The sequence below is a fragment of the Artemia sp. Qi Xiang Cuo genome, chromosome 5, assembly GCF_049724085.1.
Source record: "Artemia sp. Qi Xiang Cuo chromosome 5, ASM4972408v1, whole genome shotgun sequence".
Lineage (NCBI taxonomy): Eukaryota > Metazoa > Arthropoda > Branchiopoda > Anostraca > Artemiidae > Artemia > Artemia sp. Qi Xiang Cuo.
Window position 1 is genome coordinate 28,721,899 of NC_142798.1, and position 14,665 is coordinate 28,736,563.

The 14,665-nt window shown below is 35.4% G+C and overlaps 1 protein-coding gene across 3 annotated transcripts in view; it reads left to right on the forward strand.

Annotated features, from left to right (window-relative positions):
* Positions 1 to 14,665, forward strand: part of NaPi-III (Na[+]-dependent inorganic phosphate cotransporter type III) — a 163,317-nt gene that overhangs the window by 30,773 nt on the left and 117,879 nt on the right. The window lies entirely within an intron of this gene.

The window sequence follows — 14,665 nt, forward strand, 5'->3', positions numbered from 1 at the left end:
CACCATGAGCTTTCTCTAATTCTCAACTGGAAAATGATACTTCCAACTGCAGGTGTGGGATATGCTATCGGGGTTCATTTTCACCTGCTAATTTATACCTCATAGGGTCCTTCATCATTAAGGGGTCAAACACTGCGTGTGCGTTTATTTTCTTCTTAGAATATCATTTTTGGGATATTTTGCAGCACATAGAGAATGTATTCTCGCACAAAATTGTTCATTTGTGTCTTATAAAATTGTTAGCTCATGGCTTGCGTCTATTAACCTTTGCGGTAATTCCTAGGTTAATCATGGGGGAATTGAAGTTTGGGTTTGGAACAGGTCGACATCAAACTATAGTGACTCCTTCAACATATTGTCTTTAACTTGTGGGAGGGGCATATTGTCACTGAGGGGTTGGTCACTGGGGTTAATTTTGGTTTCCAGGTCCATTTTTCAGAAATTATCTCGTAACATTTATGGGGTAACAGAGATATGAACTTTCCACACAGAGGGGATAGGATGGATTTCGAGAGATGGTCGAAAGGGATTCGACGCGTAAGTCTGTGACACATAAATAGTTTTAGGGGTCATCAAATGTCATAACTATACGGTCATATGGTATATGGGTCCATAATGATTATCAAAGGCGATATTTATGTACTTATCTCTTGTACTGATCGATGGGGTTCTCAGAATTTATGTGATTATATAGTTCGATAGTGCACTGGATACTGAGATTCAAATATAATGTTACCTGATACGTAATATGGTTTGTGGTCGAAGAAACAATGATCAAAGGTAACTGTTGCTTTCGTAGACGAAGCTGGGATGAAAATTGCCTGGAGTCTATGGTGAGTACTCTTCGTTGGTTGAGGTATGATGAAAATAGATGCTACTAGGTTGTATCTGCACTGGGCAACTCATTGTAATGATCGATATCCAATATGTCAATCCGCTTCCTGTAATAAAGATAACGAGGCAGAATCACACGTTCTTTAAAGTAAATACTCATAGTACAAATAAGTCACGTATTGATTGGGTACATGAATTTTACGCTACGAGACAGAATTAAATAAATACACTAATATTAGTACACAAAACGAAATTTTTATCGTGTTGGTTATAATAAAACGACATAATTCCCATTGGGAAATTCAATACATAGAAGTTTCTTCTAAGTTTTTATAGCCTAACGACGTTATAAAATATTAATTCTTTAGATTTAAGTGTGGCCTCTTATCATGCTTTCTAATATACACTACTAAAGACACTTTATTTTAACTTCTTTCAACACTTAGCTAATTGTAAATTAGATTTAAAATAATCATTTAAACAGAGTTTGTGCTACATGGTTAATTTTGAGGTCTAATTATAAAACATGTTTCATGCCTGCATTTTTCAAGCACGTCTGTGCTGTTTAAAAAACGCAAGTTGCAGCGTCATTGCCAAACTCTTTTACGCGAACGACCCTAAAATTAGGAAACAAAACATGGAAAGAACGAATTGAGGCATTTGTTCCAAATGGTTCTCTCCTATCTTTCCCTTTTCTTAGCTTAGATGTTATCCTGGGGTTCCGGGTTTAACTTCTGCATTTCAGCCGTTTCTCCGTGTTCTTCTTTTGATTTTCGCCTTCTTAGTCTCAGGATTTTTCCGTAGTTAAAAGTCAATAGGGTTCTTATGGTCAGGGAAGTCGCGAATACGAAACATACGGCCAATAGTATGTTCCAGAAATTGGTCGATTCTTTGAGTTCATTCGTGTTTCTTTCTAGTCTTGTTACTTGTTGAAACAAGGTCTCGAAGGGTTTGGGGTCCAATTTCATAAAGATCTTCCATGCGTCATGGCTAGCTAGCAATGAATTTTCATGCTTGAATATTACTCCATGTTTTACAATATCTTGGGCCACTGCGTGAACAGCGAGGATTATGATGATATTCTTAAGCCTCATCTTATTTTTTGTTTCTAGAATTAATTTATCATTAATTTTACCCGTTTTTCGCAAAATTCGTTTTTTTTACTGCTTTGTTATTATTTTTTTCAAAGGCACTTTAATTTTTTTTAACTTAGGTTATTTTTTATTATATAATCATTTTTTGGCCTTGGTCCACGAAAACTGATTTTTAGGCGTAAAACAGAATAAAGATTTTATGATTAGATAGATTAGGAAAGTAAAGTTAGGACTTCCGGAATTAATTCTGGTCGTGGTATACCTCTATGATTGGTAGTGATATAACCTTAAAGCGTAGCTATTAATCGCTATACGATTTAATTTTACATTATATTTCTCGAGTAAGAAACACATGAATAAGCAAGCGTGCAGCACATAATTACACTGGTATCCTATTTTATGTGTAGGCCTAAAATAATTATAATCTGCACTAAGACAAAATATTTCATATAATTAGACGCTTCTGTACTGATAATTTCTTGTTTTGGATAATATCCATCTTGGTTAGGACATGGGTCGATTTTTCGTAGAAAATCCGAGGGCGAGCACCAAAACCCAGCAAATTAAACACTGCGTGGGCTTTGAGTTCCTCCCCAAGCTTCCTACAAGACGTGGTCCAACTATTTAGATTTGATTACACAACTTAATACTGGGTAGGGGATGATTTCCATAGTTCATTTGTAGAATATAAGTTGAATTCCATGGAAAAGTATAGAGACAATCTCTCCCACTTAGGGCCTTTCTCCCTGATCAGCAATGTTTTGACATCACTCGTATTATTATTTTTTTTTTTTCATTAATAGTAACTTGGTTAACTTTACTTGCACACTGTTAAATTTATTATGGTGGATCACAAGTTGATTTTCATAAGGGATTTGAAATTTGTCTTAACATTAATTAGGGATATTTCCATCTGTCAGGTTTTTTAACCGTTCTGCCTGACTGTGTCGTTATTTTCTCCTCTGTTTCTTGTGGTTTTTTCTTTTTTGGATTTTCTAGCGAAATAAGATCAAACTTTTTGTATTGTTTTTTCAAAAATTATTGCCCTTTTAATTTCGTTTGTTTCGCGTGTTCGGCTGCTGAAGTTGGTCTTGATTTCCCTATTTCTTTAACTGCTATATGATCTGATTCGCCGTCAGACTCTTCGGAACTAGTTTCCGATGATTCTGTATTATAAGTTTTAGAGGTTGCACCTCGCATTTTTGAGGTATCACCTCCCCTTCCTTCGTAAATTTCTACTCCTCTGGAAGTAGAGGTTTATTCCCTAAGTCCTCGTCTTGAGTTTTCAACTCGGGAGATTTGAAAGATTCTTGAGAGCTTTGGGAGGAATCAATAGTTTTTGCGGGGTTCCTCCACTGTTTGAATGCCATTTCCTCAGGGGGATGGGGCATTTTTTGCACCAGGGTTTCCCCCCAAGAAGTCCACTGTTTAGTCTTGACCTTGGACACGGTTATATGATGAAATTGTTCTTGCTGGTCATCGTCGGGAGTTTTATTCTCGGGCAATGTACTTTAACTCGTTTTTATGATAAAATATATTAAATCCATTGCTTCTCGCAGGTTTGTTTTAGTTAAATCTTTGGGAGGAGATTTCTTTACATTAATACCGGGGGTTTCTACAGCTCTGTTTAATTTCTCCTGTAAAGACAGGGGCCTCTCTATTGGTGTTGCAGGGGAAACCATATCGTCTGGAAATCTTTTGGGGGGACAAGGGGTCGAAAGTCTATCGGGGAAAAATTGGGTTTTTGGAGATATCATATAATCTAAATCTCCTGCGCTCGCCGATGAATAACTTTTTTGATCTTTTTGCGTTTTAATTTCAGGAAAAAATCCTGGTATTTTGGTTTTTTTTATGAGAATAACTAGATTTTTCATTGTTAAAAATTCTTCAAACTTTTTATCATTACCGTCAGTCTTGAAATAGTAGTCTTCCTTGAGATTAAAGGATCTTAGCTCTGCCAATCTTGTTCTAGGGGGCTCATTTTCTGCATCTGACGAATCAGTGGAGGAGGGATGTGATACCCATCTCTCTGGAAATTTGGCTTTTTTTATTCGGCTAACGTGCGCCTTATAAGTTCTTCCATTATCGGGATTTTCTATTTTAAAAGTATAATCGTTATCGTACTTTTTGACTATTCTGTACGGTCCAGATTATTTGTTGGAAAGTTTTTTTCCTTCCGTTTTTGCCTCGTTCTTTAGGTAAATGAAGTCTCCTACTTTGAAATCTATATTCCCTTTGACTTTTCTTAGGTTTCTTAGCTCTTGATTTATTTTACACTTTTCCAACTCTTGCTTAGCTGTTTGATAATTTTTCCTCATACTATTGATGAACTCTTGCTTGTGATCTTCCGTGTTATTATAAAACTGCCGATATTCAATAATCTCATCATATGGAACTCTAAAATCATGACCAAAAAGCAAATAACAAGGATTGTCTTTGGTTGTTTCTGAATAAGCAGTGTTGATTACGTTAGTTAAATAAGGTAAGAATTGATCCCAGTCGTTCCTATTGTCTTTTGTATAAATACTTAATAAGTTCGAAAATATTTTATGCCTATTTTCTATTTTACCATTAGCTTGTGGGTTGTACGGAGCTGTCACCATATTCTCTCTATTAAGAAAACTCATTAAGTCTTTTGTTACTTTTGAAACAAAATTGCTTCCGTTGTCACTAAAAATTTTATTTGGAACGCCAAATTGTAAAAATAATTTTGCTAACGCCTTACTGGTGGCATAAGCACCTTGATTTTTAAATGCTTTTGCAAAAGTAAATCCTGAAAAATGGTCTATGACCAAAAGAATACAAGTATGGCCTCTGCTGGAAACAGGCAAGGCTCCACTTGTTCCGTAAGAGTCAAATGAGATAATATCGAAGGGGTACTTTGCTACCGGGACCCTTCCCATTGGAGGATTAGGATAAGCTGGGGGGATTTTTCTTAAGTTACACGCTTCGCATGTACTTACAAATTCTTTAAGTTTTGTCATCGCCGACGGCACGTAAAAAAATTGTTTTAATTTATGGAACGTTTTTAATACTCCTAAATGTCTACCTATATCTCAATGAAAATATTAAATATTTTGAAAATATTTAAATGAAGTGCAGGCACTATTATGTTTTGTGATAATTCGGGTATTATTGAGGTTTGGTTTCTTTTTGTCTCAGCAGTCACGATTCTTCATAGTATCTTTTCGTCAAGATCATAGTAAAAATTATCTATCTTTTCTAAGAGTTTTGAGTTCATCCGGTAACGCATCGTCATTCACAAAATAATTAATAAGCACCGAACATATATCGTCCTTTTTTTTGCTTTCTTTTTATATTTTCTAACGACAAGGGACAATAGTTAACCTTATTTTCCTTTACCGTGTGCTTGACTTTGTTTTTCTTATGTCCATGTTTGCTCTTAGCATTGATACCGTAAACTGGATTTTCCTCAGTTTCCGACGGAATATTTTCTGGGTATCTACTCAAAAAGTCACAAGCTGCATTTTGTTTACCTTTTAAATGTTCAAATTCGTAATCTAGGTCTTGGATTTTCATAATTCATCTAGCTAGAATGTCCGTTAGATTTTTAAATGTGCGCAGATACTGCGAACTTCTATGGTCTGATCGTATCATAAATTTTATACAAATTAAATAATGTCTAAATTTTTCTACGGGGGATCATAGATACTTATTCTAAGTTTGTGGTGGAACAACTACTTTCTCCCTTTAATAACGATCTACTCGAGTAGTATTTAACTTTTCTATTTTTTTTATTAGAAGATTCTTGTAAAGGATCAGGGTTTCCTTATGAAATTATTTGCGAAAGAATAGCCCCAATGCCTTTATAACTACTATTAGTCATGATAAAGAATTGTTCATTTCTAAAATCGGAAAGCGATAAAATGGGTCCAGAAGTAAGTGCCTTCTTTAGATAGCCTAGGGACGTTAAAGCCTACCGGGACCATGTGATATTATTAGAATTTCATTTTGTTATTTCCGTGAGGGGTTTCGCAATTTGGGCGTACTTGCGCACGAATTTTCTAAAGTAGCCAGTAAGACCTAAAATTCCTCTTAATTCTTTCATAGTTCTGGGGGGTTTGAGGTTTTCAACACATTTTATTTTATCAGGGTCTGGGGATATCTCTCCTTGTGTCACTACTACTCCTAAAAATTAAATTCTAGGTTGAAATAAATTTACTTTTGCAGGCTGGCATTTGAAATTGTCCTGTCCGAACTTCTCGAACACCTTGGCTAACGTTGCAAAGTGTTGTTCAGCATTTTGTCCCACGCATATGACATCGTTGACAAAATGAATGAATTCTTTAATCCTCTTAAAAGGTGTAATAGGGGTCTACATAGCGCTTGAACTTGTTTTAAGTCCAAATGGTACCCTTAAGTATTCATATGAACCACATTCAGATGATGAAAATGCAGTTTTATGGACATCCTTTTTGGCTATTTTCACTTGGTGGTGGCTTTGGGTAAGGTCCAAAGAAGTAAAAATTTTGTTTTTGCTTGAAATAGAGTCAAGAATTTCATCTATTCCTGGTAAAGGAAATTTATCACTAACTACTTGTTTGTTGAGGGCTCTATAATCTACTACAAGTCTAAGATCTCCATTCTTTTTTGGTACTAAGATCACTGGTGCACTATACGGACTTATACTGGGGCGTATAATTTCATTTTTTTCTAATTCATGGATTTTATTTTTTAACCATTCTTTGTGCTTATATGGCACACGATATGGCTGTTTCGCTACGGGATTACCAGTCGTTAAAATTGAATGTTAAAAAAATTGTATAAGCCCGATTTCAAATTAAGATTCGGAAAAAACAACTTTAAAATTACAAAAAAAATAGCAAAAATTTTTATTAAGTTACAAGTACGTAAAATGATACATATTAAATTTGTTTAAAAATTGCAATTTAGTTAGAGGGTACCTGTTATTTGAGGTTTTAATGACGTTAACTAGGTTTCTTTTAGAATTTTCCCATCTATTTAAATCATTATCCGTTAAAACCTGGATTTGAACTAAACACGTCCCCTTTTTTATTGTAATTGTATCATTTTCGTGGTTATTAGTTACCCAAATGCAACCATCTCCTTTGTCATAAGATATAATTATGTTCCTCGCATAGCAGATTTTCGGGAATTTCATTTGATGGTGTCGCAAACCATATTTCGGATTTGCTAACCACTGTTTCAATCATCTGTGCTATTTGAATTTTTTGCATCGTTTTGGGGGGGACTTTTGTTTTCCTTATCACTAATCCGTAATATTTGTCTTTATTTTCATTCTTCATCAGATTCATACTGGCGCTATTTTGCGCCATTGCGGCATCTTGCGGCGTCACGTTGGGTTTTACTATATTTTTCCATAATTCCGCTATTTTCTTGATTTCGTTCGACCTGTACTGTCGCATATCTCCTATTTTTATTTTTGCGGATTCAATACTTTTATTATTTAAATTTACTTCATCTCTGCAATGTCTTTCAGAATAATTGGACAAGTTTCTGATTATTCCTTTTCCTCCTTGCGAGACATGAGGTTCAAATGATTGCGACGTTATACTGTCAGAAATTTTGTTTACTGTTACGTTGTCTTCGTAACCTCTGTTACGATTTCTTAAGGTAGAAATTTCTTCCCCTATCTTAGCCGGGTAGACAAGCCTCTCGTTTGCTATGTCTAATAGTACTCTATTAGACCTTAAAAAGTTTGCACCTATAATTGCTTCTTACGGAAAGTTATCGCATATTATCAAATTTTTCTGGAAGATCCTATTGTCTCTTTTTACGTTTAGGCAAATTGAACCCCTTCCATCCAGTTTATGCCCTGTCACACTAGATAAATAGGGATTATTAGGGTTCCTCTGTCGCCTAATATGCAGAGGCAACATATTAAATACGCATGAGTTTATGATATTGACCGTAGCTCCGCTGTCAACTAAGGCTTTGAAGTAAATGTTTTCTACACAAAAATCGCTACATATAAGCAACCTGCTATTATTATCACTAAAAGACGGCACTACCATTGTTTTGGACCTATTAAATATTCTGGGCACCCTCTGGGTCCAATTTATATTTCTGAGGGGCCTGAAACGTTTCCCTTAGGATTTATTTCATCTGTCGGTGCTTGTAATAGATATTCAGACATATGAGATTCCGTAGGAATATCTAATTGATTTACATCTGTCTTCCTTCGCCATATATTATTATGGTAACTTGGGTGTCTCGCGTCAGTGCCGCTTACTGGCGCTGACTGCCAATGCCGTTGGCTTGCAAAATTTTCATGTCCCGTCGGCAAGAATTCGTAATTTCTATATAGCATTCTCTTATTATATTGGCTTTGTCGATTATTTGGGTTTTCAAATCGGTAATTAATTTGTCTATTGGGGAGAGGGGTATGAAAATTTGGTTTGTACGCGTTGTAAGGTACTGATTGGCGCAATCTTCCCTGGCTATAGCCTAGCGCACCACTGGCGCTAAAATTTGTTCTTCCGAACAAATGGTTGCCATAATTTTGCGTACTACCGTCAGCAATTCTTGGTATGCGATTGGGGACATAACAGCACTCTCTCGCGATTTGTCCGACACGATTACAAATATAGCACCTTATTATTGTAGGGTTATTTCCATAATTAGATTGTTTGACAGGCTGAAAACGTACTGTTTTCTGCCTAGCAGGTTCTTGCGTTTTATTTCTTTGTGGCAATGGGGAGTCATCCCTTGAAAAGAAATTGGGAAATGCCTGATCGTCCTTGAAGTTTAGGTTCACATTTTAATCACCTAGGCTATTTATTTTTGTTTTACTGTGATTACTGACCATCATATCAACTTCGATCAATCGCTCTACCTCCTGAACTGCAAGATTCAACGCCTGAATATTTTTGGATATTACTATTCTATATAGTTTTGGGGGTAGCCGTTGCAAAAAGATATTTAGTATGACTTTTTCATATAGTTCTCCTGAACCTCTTCCATATTTTGCCTCTACTGAAATGCGTACATTATCAAGATATTCTCTTATATTTTGTGAAAAGTCAAAGCTCACTATTCCGTGTTTTAATTTATTTATGGAACTGGTTTCGATAAATCTATCTTTAAATGCTTTTAGCAATTTGTCCACCGTATTTATTGGCAAGTTGGCGTCATTGCCTATGGTATGTTCAATCTGTTTTAGAAAGGTTAAGGCCTGGCCTTTTAGTCGTAATAGGAGCATGTCGACTAACGCTTCTAGCTCTGTTTTTGTTAGTTGTACAAACTGGGCCAATTGGATATTAAATTCGTCAATATCTGATTGACCATTGTACTCCGGGATAGATTTTGCTATTTCTATATTTTTCGCGACTAACTTCTGCACTATTAATAAATCGTTAAGGTCGTCCACCATTTTTTTTTATCAATTCAAAATAAATTTATTTTTTTTTCACTTAACCTATTTTGGGGGAGGCTATTATCTCCTATGAGATATCTAAATGGTTTCCCTGTAGTAGCTTAGTGGCAATAGACCTAATCACTTTACTTATATGTCTGTATCTCCCTAATAATTAAATTTAAATTACAAAGTTTTATAGCCTAATTAGTTCGCAAGTTTTCCTCTAATTTCCGACCGTGCCATTTGTAGCGATGACAGTTATTTGTGCCTATATAAATGTGGCTGTAAAAGAAAAGGACTGGGCTTAATTGTGGTCATAAATATTGACCGGGTCAAATCTAATATCGTACTTTAAACCTGCGAACTTACACCTTATAAGTTCTCCGATAGCGCCGCTTATAGCGCCAAGGATTGTGCCATCGAGCCCTGCGCCACAACAATGGGGAGTGAAGTAAATTTATAACCGCGCCACCCTTAATTATTTAGAGAAAATAAAATCTTTAGCCATATAAATGTGACCTCTTTTCTTCGAGCGATCTGGAGGTCAGATTCCCTGGGAACGTGCCTTTGGAGACATGCGAACTAATTAGCTATCATTAGGCTAGATACGGACATATAAAATGATATAAACACAGGTAAAAAGCAATGGATTTATTGAGACTTACATATTTAGGTGAACAGCAGTAGGTCACTTCAAGTAACACAACGGTGACTCAGATACAACAATGAGAGAATTGCCAAGCTTGAACGTCGAAATAATTCTGTCTAAATGATCCTGATTCTGAATTACGAATCCTTTCAAAAAGCACTTTTACCCCACTATCAAATGTAGTTTTTTTTTGTCCTACGCTGTGAGAACTGGCTCACAATTGGCTCGAGTGGCCCAAGGATGCGAACCCTTCGTCCAATAAATTGTTTTAAATATTTCTGATGATTCAAACGTTCACACGGTTCGTCTCACTTAAGACTTCCTGTGAAAGTGACTGCACTTTTTCTCTTTGCTGATTAAGGACTTTTCATTTTATAAACTAGATTTAACTTAATTAGAGGAAGTCGGAATTATCTTTAGAAAGAAGGAACTTTATTTTGGTGTTTTAAATATATCGCATTTTGCTCACGGTACACCCCTCCCACGCTCATTTTTTTCCCAAAGTCACCCGATCAAAATTTTGAGATAGCCATTTTGTTCAACATGGTCAAAAATATGATAATTATATCTTTTAGGATGACTTAATCCCCCAAAGTCCCCGGGGGAAGGGCTGAAAGTTATGAACTTTACCGAATGTTAACATATAGTATTCGTTATTGGGAAGTATACAGGCGTTCTCAGGGGGATTTCTTCTGGTAGTAAGGGGGCGCCGGATTTCCCAGCATTATTTAAAAAAAGATCAGAAATTAAATTAAAAAAAAAGTTTTTCGACTGAAAGTAAGGAGCAACATCAAAACTTAAAACGAACAGAAAATATTACGTATATGATTGGGTTCGTCTCCTAGTTAGTACCTCGCTCTTTAAGCCAAATATTTTTTAGTACTTTCATAAGAGCTATTTATTCTAATTAACGGCCTTTGTGATTAAGGGTCATTTTTAAAGAATTGGAACAAAATTCGAACATTAACGTAAAGAGCTTGGTATTGACTTGGGGGTAACCTCACTAGTATGCTTATTGAAAATGCATAAATATACAAGTTCATTACGTAAGCTAATTTTTAAGTTACTTATATTTATTACAAATAAAAACGTTTGAAAATAAAACTAAAGAAAATTCGCGAAAGACATTAAAGCAAATAAAAGTAAAATTCATCTGCAAATTTGGTGTTGAATATTTATGTACGGTGAGCCAAAATCAGAACCTGTATTAATTCAAAAACGTTCAAAAATTAAATAAAAAAACTATTTTTTTAAGTGAAAGTAAGGAGAGACGTTAAAACTTAAAACGAACAGAAATTATTCCGTATATGAAAGGGGCTGTCCCCTCCTCAACGCCTTGCTCTTTACGCTAAAATTTGACTTTCCCACAACTCTTTTTTTTAAACAATAAAAAACTTTATCGCAAAGAGCGTGGCGTTGAGGAGGGGACAGGCCCTTTCATATTCGGAATGATTTCTGTTCGTTTTAAGTTTTAACGTCGCTTCTTACTTTCAGAAAAAAAAAATTTATTGTTTAATTTTAGATAAACCTCAATCAGCTCGATTTTTCAAGGTCAGCTAACTATGAATAATTGTTATGATAATAGTAACGATAATTTACTATTGTTTTATTTAAACTCTACCAGAAAATATATAAATTCTATCCAATCTTTTCCCCAATGTTAGTCTGAATGATACCCTCCTAGGAATTTGTTTGAAACATAGTGGCAGTTTACTCTCAACTCTACGCACTATAGGTCAGCTCGAGGATCTTTACTCTTTTATCCCTGGAAAATCCTCCGATAATCATCTGGTGGGAACCTGTGTGATTCTCTAATATACAATAATATCATGCCTAATTCGCTCTCTACAGCCATAAGGACGGTCAGATGGATTTATAGAAAACAGGGTTCGAGGATATTCACAAATATGAATACTTGGGCCATAATTATTACAACACCGGTCTCGCCATTTCCCATGGATTAAATAAAAAAAAAAAAGTTTTTTAAACTGAAAGTAATCAGCGACATTAAAACTTAAAACGAACAGAAATTATTCCGTATATGAAAGGGGCTGTCCCCTCCTCAACGCCTCGCTCTTTACGCTAAAGTTTGACTTTCTCACAACTATTTTTTTTAAACAATGAAAATCTTTAGCGTAAAGAGCGAGGCGTTGAGGAGGGGACAGCCCCTTTCATATACGGAATAATTTCTGTTCGTTTTAAGTTTTAATGTCGCTCCTTACTTTCAGTTTAAAAAACTTGTTTTTTTTTATTTACTTTCTGATCGTTTTTTAGTTAATGCAGCTTTTATTTTGGCTCATCGTCATTGAATAAGTAAACAAAATTTGCATAACAAATTTTACTTTTCTTTGCTAAATGGCTGTCTTTAAATTTGCTTCTGACGTAATTTACAAATTAACTTACGTAACGAACTTCTATATTCGTATATTTTTCTTCTGACAAAAAATACAAAGTTGCAGATTTTTGCAGATATGAGCTTGAAACCTATGTAATAGGGTTTTCTGATACGCTGAATCTGACGGTGTGATTTTCTTTAAAATTCTTTCACTTGTAGGGGGTGTTCCCCCCCCCCCGCGTTAAACAATCAGGTACATTTTCTCAGGCTCGTAGCCTTTGATGAGTAATACTAAACTTAATAGAATTTATATATTTAGAATCAGCATTATAAGCCCATTCTTTTGATACATTCATTGACATCAAAATTCCGTTTTTAAAAGTTTCGATTACTTTTGAGCCATATCGCTTGTTTTTTTTTTATTGTTTTTTTTTATTGCGTATATGTTATTACGTATATGAGAGGGTTCTCCCCTTAATCCCCTTAATCCGTATATGAAAGGGGCTGTCCCCTCCTCAACGCCTCGTTCTTTACGCTAAAGTTTGACTTTCTCACAGCTCTATTTTTTTTAAACGATACAAACTTTAGCGTAAAGAGCGAGGCGTTGAGGAGGGGACAGCCCCTTTCATATACAGAATAATTTCTGTTCGTTTTAAGTTTTAACGTCGTTCCTTACTTTCAGTTAAAAAAACTTGTTTTTTTTATTTAAATGAAAGGGCTGTCCCCTCCTCAATGCCTCGCTCTTTACGCTAAAGTTTTTTATTGTTAAAAAAAATAGAGTTGTGAGAAAGTCAAACTTTTGCGCAAAGAGCGAGGCGTTGAGAGGGAGACAGCCCTTTTCTTATACGGAATAACTTCCTTTCGTTTTAAGTTTTAACGTCGTTCCTTACTTTCAGTTAAAAAAACTTGTTTTTTTATTTATTTAATTTGTGAACGTCTTTGAATTAATGAAGGTTTTGATTTTGGCTCACTGTACTTGAATAATTAAAACAAAATTTGCATATTAATTTTACTTTTATTTAGTTAAATGGCTTTCTCGAAACATGTTTAATTTTATTTACGAACGTTTTTATTAGTAATAAAGATACGTAACTTACGAATTAACTTACGTAACGAACTTCTATATTCATATATTTTTAGTACGTATATTAGCGGGTTCGCCCCCTAGTCAATACCTTGCTCTTTAACCTAAAGTTCGAATTTTGTTCCAATTCTTTAAAAATGAACCCTTAATCACAAATGCCGTTAATTAGAATAAATAGCTCTTATGAAAGTACTAAATAATCTTTGGCTTAAAGAGCGAGGTATTGACTAGGGGTTGAACCCAATCATACGTAATGTTTTCTGTCGTTTTAAGTTTTGATGTTGCTCCTTACTTTCAGTTGAAAACTTGTTTTTTTATATATTATTTCTGACCTTTTTCCAGATTTGCTGGGAAATCCGGCACCCCCTTCATAGCAATGTCCCTTCCCCCATGAAAATTTCCTTCATGGAAAGATCCTCCCACATAACCCCCGACCCCCCCACCCCCACTACCAGAAAAATCCCCCCTGAAAACGTCTGTATACTTCCCAATAACCAATACTATATGTTAACATTGGGTAAAGTTCATAACTTTCAGCCCTCCCCCCAGGGAATTTGGGGGATTAAATCATCCTAAAAGACATAGTTATCATGTTTTCGACCATGCTGAACAAAATGGCTATCTAAAAATTTTGATCGGGTGACTTTGGGAAAAAAATTAGCGTGGGAGGGGGCCTAGTTGCCCTCCATTTTTGGTTACTTAAAAAGGGCACTAGAACTTTTATTTCCGTTCGAATGAGCCCTCCCACGATATTCTAGGACCACTGGGTCGATACGATCCCCCCTGGGAAAAAAAAACAACAAACAAATAAACACGCATCCGTGATCTTTCTTCTGGCAAAAAATGCAAAATTCCACATTTTTGTAGATAGGAGTTTGAAACTACTATAGCAGGGTTCTCTGATACGCTGAATACGATGGTGTGATTTTCATGAAGGTTCTATAATTTTTAGGGCGTCTTTCACCCTTTTTTCGAAAATCAGCCAAATTTTCTCAGGCGCGTAACTTTCGATGGGTAAAATTAAACTTGATGAAACTTATATATTTTAAATCAGCATTAAAAACTGATTCTTTTGATGTATCTATTGGTATCAAAATTCTATTTTTTAGAGTTTCGATTACTATTGAGCCGGGTCGCTCCTTACTTACAGTTCGTTACCACGAACTGTTTGATAATCCTCCCAACCACACAGAATGTTTGTGCATTCTGGCTTTTCTATTAATATGATAAAAATAATAATAAACAGGGTGACTTTATATTTCATCGGAGAAGGGGCGGGGGGGGGGGGGTTTAAAACCTCTAAAACACC